Here is a 7,738-nt window from a genome sequence, read left to right as displayed (position 1 = left end):
TCTAAAACAAGTCATGTGACTTTTTTCAACACATTCAATCTCATGAACACATATAAATATAATTAATACATTCAGGTTTAACCTGTGCTGCTAGCTTTCCCTAAGCTGTGTTTTATTTTTCTATTATTTTCTTTTTTTCTTTTTATAACTATGGGGCGTGTCTTGTGGTTACAGTAGATTAGTTTGCAAATTTTCTTGCACCTGATACCTACAATAAGTATATATCTGAGGGTGTATCCTTGTGGTTATAACTGTGCATAATCTGGTTTACAGCTATGTTACATGTTTAAGCAAGTTGCAGACAAGACACCTCTGAGTAAGTAACAAGGTGGAAGTATAATCCAGTGTAACAATATGTTGTCTTTAATGTAAGTAGAGTTCATTTCTTATTTATTTGCCTTGTATGTATGGATTTCCCTCTTTAAGTAATGCATTTTGGTTTGTATATATAATTTCAGAAAAGTATTACACAATATTTTACGTACTGTATCTATTTGTATCTATGTATTTCTCTGTTTGTATCTATGCATTTATCTATTTGTATAGATCTGTATCTATTTGTATACTACTTTACAATAGTAATATTTAGGGAGCAAGTGTAATTTAACACTGATAAAATGCTATAGAATGCAGTGCACATGAAATCTGTGTCTTAAAGAGCTTACAATCTAATTTGGTGTGGGGTAAGTTTACAGTCATGTAAGGCTAATTGGATAAGTACATTTGTTGTTCAGTTTGTGAAAGTTAATGAGACAATTAATATAAAAGTAAGTACATTTATTCAACGTTGTCTGGCTTCTTATATAGTGCAATTTTATTTTTGTTCTTTTAATATATAAGAATTATTGACTATTTTAAATACAAAAAAGTTGATAAACAAATTATCCTTCTATATATTAATTAATTATTATAATTATCTAAATATTATAAATAATATATTATTTTATAAACTATCACTATACTTATATGGTTTATTTATGTGTATTAAAATAAGGACAATTACTTTCATCACATATTTTCCCATGCAAATATCAGTTTTTCAAAAGCATATAAAATAGTCACTTGTCAGTTTGCTAGGAAATTGTGTATTGTTTTGCAGTCCAGGAACATACTAATTTAAAAGGATCTTGAGTATATTAATCATATCTCTTTGGTAAAACCAATTAAAGGGACAGTATTCTTGTGAATGTTAATTGTTTAAAAAGATAGATAATCCCTTTATTACCAATCCCTCAGTTTTGCATATCCAACACTGTTATAGATATATACTTTTTACCTCTGTGATTACCTTGTATCTAAACCTCTGTAGATTGTCCCCTTAATATAGTTCTTTTGACAGACTTGCATTTTAGCCAATCAGTGCTGACCCATAAATAACTCCACAGGAATAAGCACAATGTTATCTATATGACACACATGAACTAGCGCTGTCTAGCTGTATAAAAACTGTCAAAATGTACTGAGATAAGAGGCTACCTTCAAGGGCTTAGAAATTAGCATATGAGCTTTCAACAATGAATGCCAAGAGAACAAAACACATCTGATGAAAAAAATAAAATGGAAAGTTGTTTAAAATTGCATGTCCTATCTGAATCATGAAAGTTTAATTTTGACTAGACTGTCCCTTTAAGGACTGATACATAAACTCATGTGCAGCATGTTGGAGGGTCACTGTATAAAATTACAAAGATTGCACTTTGTATGTTGTTAAACGATTTGGGCTAGATTACAAGTGAGTCGCAAACAATTTTGTGAGGGTTTTCATGATCGCTTGCACTTTGTTTTAACTGCGCTCATATAACAAGTTAAGTGAAGTTGCAATTGAGCTAGTGCAATCACAATTTACGCTAGAATCCTTACCGCAATCTCAGAGCTGTGGAAACTGTTTTCCAAAAATAAAAAGTGTCACAAAACACAAAAATACTTTACAAAGTACAGTTACGCTTCTGATAAGAATTATTTGAAAAAAAATATTGCATTAAAAAGTTATAAGGGCTCACAGATATGAGATCTCGGGTATTAAAAAAAAAAGCTGAAAAAGGGCTTTAACATTGAGATACATACTCACACATGTCTAATGATGTTTACTTATGTGTATATATATATATATATATATATATATATATATATATATATATATATATATATATATATATATATGTGTGTGTGTGTGTGTGTGTACATATGTATTAATGTATTTATATGTTACAGACATATATACACATATAAACACATTAATATATATTTACACACACATATATATATATATATATATATATATATATCCATACAGTATCTCACAAAAGTGTGTACACCCCTCACATTTTTGTAAATATTTTATTATATATTTTGACAACACTGAAGAAATGACACGTTGCTACAATGTAAACTTTACAGTATATATATATATATATATATATATATATATATAAAATTTATTTAGTGTTGAAAGTGTGGATACCTGCAATTTGGAGCAAACATTAGCTGAAGCAGAGCTACAGTGTTTACATAAACAATGTCTTATAAATCAGAGCAGTGAGAGATATATTAGGGTGCTGGTACTGGAATAAAAAACACACTTTATTTTTTCCTGAAGTGCTGCAACAGTACTTACTACAAAGTATTGCAGCGTGGTTCTTCTTAGCCTCTGCAAATGATTTTACTGCCAGTCTCATCTGCCGGCACGGGGGAGATAGTTCCTCCCTGATCACATTCTTTAGTTTCCAGCTAAAGACTAACGTAACCTCCGGTCTCCTACTGCCCTAATAAATCTGTCACACAGTCACAGCGTAGTAAGAATAAAAGTATGAGCTGAGCATGTAAGCAAGGGGGAGGCATCATCAAAGGGGAACAAAGTGCCAGTGTACAAATTAAACAGAACACATATTTTGCAGGAATAGATGCTGCTCTATTCTAATTTGACAGGTCAGCAAGCCCAGCTTGCAGCAGCCCAGGCACCGGGAAAAGTCAGTCAGACAGAGTGATTGCTAGTCTACCCGTACCCCATACAATCATGTGAACGTCTTTAAGCAGCAGACCCTGGAACCCTTGTAGTGTAGGTAGGTGCTGGCTGGTCCTTCTCACGGAGACTCATCATGACACTGACGACTCCCCCCTCCAGTCCAGACTCCACAGTGCATTTCATAAACCGCTTGAGTTGTCACCAGAGTCTGACTCTGTCTCTGACAGTCACGCTCTGCTCCTGTGCCTACCACTCTAGTATTTCGCGCCAGGCAAGTTAGCCCGCCCCAAACCAGCACCAGAAGCTCTCCAGCCTTCTGATTGGTTAAAGGGCTGGCAGTGCTCCTGAGGCGTGCTCCTGAGGCTTCAAGAGAGAAGCCTCTGGTGGGAGCGGTATGGGCTGCAAAGAGAGTGAGTGCTTAGCCACTGGGTGGCACTGTGGCACTCTCTCTCTAGCGGCCCATACTATACACATTCATATTGCGCAATGGAAGGGTAGCTGGCCTCTACTTCCTTGCGCAATATGAATGTGATGTGACCGGTACTGGTACTGAAAAAAAAAAACCGTAGTAATCACAACACAGGCGGGGGTGGGGGGGGGGGGTAGGGGGGGTATTTTGAGGACCCAAAAAAACATTTACTTTTTTTTTTTATTATTATTAATAAAAAATAGTGTATTACCCACATTGGCCAGGGGAGGCGCTGCCTCCCCTGCCTCCTATGAATGCACGTCACTGATGTAAAGTAGTGAGTGTACAGCCTGTATAACAGTGTAAATTTGCTGTCCCCTCAAAAATACAACTCACAGCCATTAATGTCTAAACCGTTGGCAACAAAAGTGAGTACACCCCTAAGTTGGGCCCAATTAGCCATTTTCCCTCCCCGGTTTCATGTGACTCGTTAGTGTTACAAAGTCTCAGGTGTGAATGGTGAGCAGGTGTGTTAAATTTCATGTTATCACTCTCACACTCTCTCATACTGGTCACTGGAAGTTTAACATGGCACCTCATGGCAAAGAACTCTCTGAGGATCTGAAAAAAAGAATTATTCCTCTAAATAAAGATGGCCTAGGCTATAAGAAGATTGCCAAGACCCTGAAACTGAGCTACAGCACAGTGGGCAAGACCATACAGTGGTTTAACAGGACATATTCCACTCAGAACTCACCATGGTCGACCAAAGAAGTTGAGCGCACGTGCTCAGCATCATATCCAGAGGTTGTCTTTGGGAAATAGACGTATTAGTGCTGCCAGCATTGCTGCAGAGGTTGAAGGGGTGGTGGGTCAGCCTGTCAGTGCTCAGACCATATGCTGCACACTGCATCAAATTGGTCTGCATGGCTGTCGTCCCAGAAGGAAACCTCTTCTAAAGATAATGCACAAAAAAGCCTGCAAACAGTTTGCTGAAGACAAGCAGACTAAGGACATGGATTACTGGAACCATGTCCTGTGGTCCTATGAGACCAAGATACACTTATTTAGCATGTGTGACAGCCACCAGGTGAGGAGTACAAAGACTAGTGTGTCTTGCCTACAGTCAAGCATGGTGTTGGGAGTGTCATGGTCTGGGCATGCATACAGTGGCGTCACTAGGGGGGTGCGGGCCGCACCCGTGTGACAAAGAGCAGAGGTGCTTGGCCATAAGAAGCGGTAGGCACGCGGCCCGGGGCTGTGCACTGACAGACTTGGAACAGAGTCAGAGAGCAGAATTTTCATAGTTTGTGCGCCTAAACCTTTTCTTTAGTGATTTATTTTTAAAATGCTCCATTTATCTTTCATTTGATGCTCTGCTGAGCTAGGGAGCAGCTCTAGGCATGAGCTTTATAATTAATGCAGTGCAGTTGACATATTTTGTATGTGTGTGTGTGAGTCTGAGTTTGTGTGTGTGTGTGTGTGTGTGTCTGAGTGTTTTTGTGTGTGTCTAAGGTTTTTTTTGTGTGTGTGTTTTTGTGTGTGTGTTTCCATCTGAGTGTGTTTTTAATTGTGTCTGAGTGTTTGTATGTGTGTGTGCCTGTGTTTTTGTGTTTGTGTGTGTCTGCTTTCTGGGGGGTGACACCATAACTTACTGCACCGGGTGACACCAACCCTAGTGATGCCAAAATATTGAAACTTTGGGCCCAATTTGGATATTTTCACTTAGGGGTGTACTCACTTTTGTTTAGACATTAATGGCTGTGATATATATATATATATATATATATATATATATATATATATATATATATATATATATATATATATATTCTGTATATATATATATATATATATATATTCTGTATATATATATATATATATATATATATATATATATACTGTATATATATGTGTGTGTGTGTGTGTGTGTGTTGCAATGGAGTCTTTTCCCGTTAAGTAGATGAAAACATGTAAAATAACTTATTTCATTTATGCAATATTCATATTTAATAAAGGTTTCAACTATTTATTTACGGTAAATATTTCACATTCCAATGTTCTGTACATAGCAGAATATTTTGTATGTATTTCTAAATAGATATTCCTATATATATATCTGTATATATCTATACCTATATATTATCATCTATATATATATATAGATATAAATATATATTTAAAGAAAGCAAGAACTTGTAGTGCCATACAAGTTTAGAACTGGATACTCCAATCATTATGTTGTGGGGGACAGACCCCTATATCAAATCACTTACTTTTAGTTACCTCAGTCCATATAAGGTAAGTTTGCCGCTGTATATGAGTAGGAAATATCTTCCCAAGGATGTTCTAGCAATAATCCCTCATTTCTGTAGGGTGTAGGATGGGTCTGATATGTCGTGGAACTCCTGTAGTATGGTAGATACCCGTATCCAGTTGTAGCGTCACCTCTCAGCAGTTCAAGTGGTACATGCAAAGTAAGTATCACAAACTTTGGGTAGAATAGAACTTAATCTGGACAGTCTACTAAACTTCCATTTCTTTATATGGTCGGACTGGAAAATCTTTATGTCCAGTGGAAAATGTTCCTCTAGTCAAGTAATAAGTTAATTCATGTCAAAATAGTAAGATCACATACACCAGATGAGTATTCCAAGCTGTGTAGTGCTGGTTTTGGCCCACCAACTTACAGGCCAAACCAGCACTCCACAGCTTGGAATAGTCATCTGGTGTATTTCATCTCACTATTTTGATATTTTTGTGTAGTACAGATTACAGCAAGGGGTTAATTTGAAGTTCGGCGTAGGTGTTTATTGCTGAGCTGTAAGTGGCCGGTAAAGTTGTTATCCGGTGTACAAATGTATCAGATTTTTGTGAACACTGTAGATAGAAATTCATTTATAATAAGGTTTAATTTTATTTATGAATAATTACAAATAATTTGCCACATGCTAGGACTGCTATATATGACAAACTATATTATTACATTTTGATGCACATATTAAAAAACATTTTTTTGTCACATTTCAAAGTTGAAAAATAATTATGGCTAAATTAGACCTAATAAAGGTTATGACAATGAGCCTGGATTTTTGTGTATGAATGTTAATATTTATGATGAATAATTTTCCATATATGAATAGATATATATATATATATATATAAATATAATAGCCATAATTATCATTTAGAAATTAACATTTCCTGTTTGAGTTCTGCACAAAATGAGTTGGCAGGTGATTGTAAATTGTAATAAAGTCAGCGTTATAAAAGGTTATATTAATAGTAAAAGTGTTATTATTTATATTACTGTTAATTATTAACAGCCAAGGACACAGCTTTATGAAAGTGTTTGTTTTTTTATATTTATTTAAAGGGATAGGAAAGTCAAAATGAAAGTTGCATGATTCCGATAGAGCCGGTCATTTTAAAACACTTTTAAATTCACTTCTATTTTCAAATGTGCTTCGCTCTCTTGTATCACTCATCGAAAATGAATATGCACATATCCTACACTAGTGGGAGCTAGCTGCTGATTGGTGCCTGCACACATTTGTCTCTTGTGATTGGCTAACTAGATGTGTTCAGCTTCCTGCCAGTAGTGCAATGCTGTTCCTTCAGCAAAGGATAACAAGAGAATGAAGCAAATTTGATCATTGAAGTAAATTGGAAAGTTGTTTAAAATGTTATGTTCTATCCAAATCATGAAAGAAAATGTAAAGGTTTCCTATCCCTTTAAGTGAGTTTGAAAAAAAAAGAAGATATTTCTTATAAACTAGGGCACACATTTGTGGGTTTATAAATGACCCAATAATTATAAAAGTACAAATATGAATTATATTATTGTTAACTGAGTCCTATAAGCAGATTTTGGGCTCTGCATCTATATCAAGATGCTGCGACTCAGAGAGGGTATATACTTAAAGTAACTCAGATCTATTCAGGGGACGAGGCTTAAAGGAACATGAAACCCAATATTTTTATTTGATGATTCAGATAGAATATACAATTTTAAACAACATTTCAATGTACTTCTATTATCAAATGTGTATCACTCTCTTGATATCTTTTGTTTAAGGAGCAGCAATACACTAGTGAGAGCTAGCTAGCACATCTAGTGAGTCAATGACAAAGGCATATGTGTGCAGCCACCAATCAGCAGCTAGCTTACAGAAGTGCATCGCTGCTGCTGAGCCTATTTAGATATGCTTCTCAATAAAGGATACCTAAGAGAAAGAAGCACATTAGACAATAGAAGTGAATTGTAAAGTTGTTTAAAATTGCATGTTCTATCTTATATTAAAAGTTTAATTTTGACTTTACAGTCCCTTTAACAAGCAATTTATTGGGCAATCTTATTTTCCAGT

General features: G+C 35.4%; 1 protein-coding gene across 1 annotated transcript in view; it reads left to right on the top strand.

Annotated features, from left to right (window-relative positions):
- Positions 1 to 313: 313 nt before the first annotated feature.
- The window catches only part of LOC128641040 (beta-1,3-galactosyltransferase 2-like), a 61,236-nt gene continuing 53,811 nt past the window's right edge, over positions 314 to 7,738 (top strand). Inside the window, exon 1 of the mRNA XM_053693577.1 lies at positions 314 to 368. The gene's annotated coding sequence lies outside the window, so the exon portion shown is untranslated. The remainder of the gene's footprint in view (positions 369 to 7,738) is intronic.

The sequence above is a fragment of the Bombina bombina genome, chromosome 10 (assembly GCF_027579735.1).
Source record: "Bombina bombina isolate aBomBom1 chromosome 10, aBomBom1.pri, whole genome shotgun sequence".
In the NCBI taxonomy this organism is placed as follows: Eukaryota; Metazoa; Chordata; class Amphibia; order Anura; family Bombinatoridae; genus Bombina; species Bombina bombina.
Note: the sequence above shows the minus strand (reverse complement) of the source record. Positions and strands in the feature narration are given on the sequence as shown.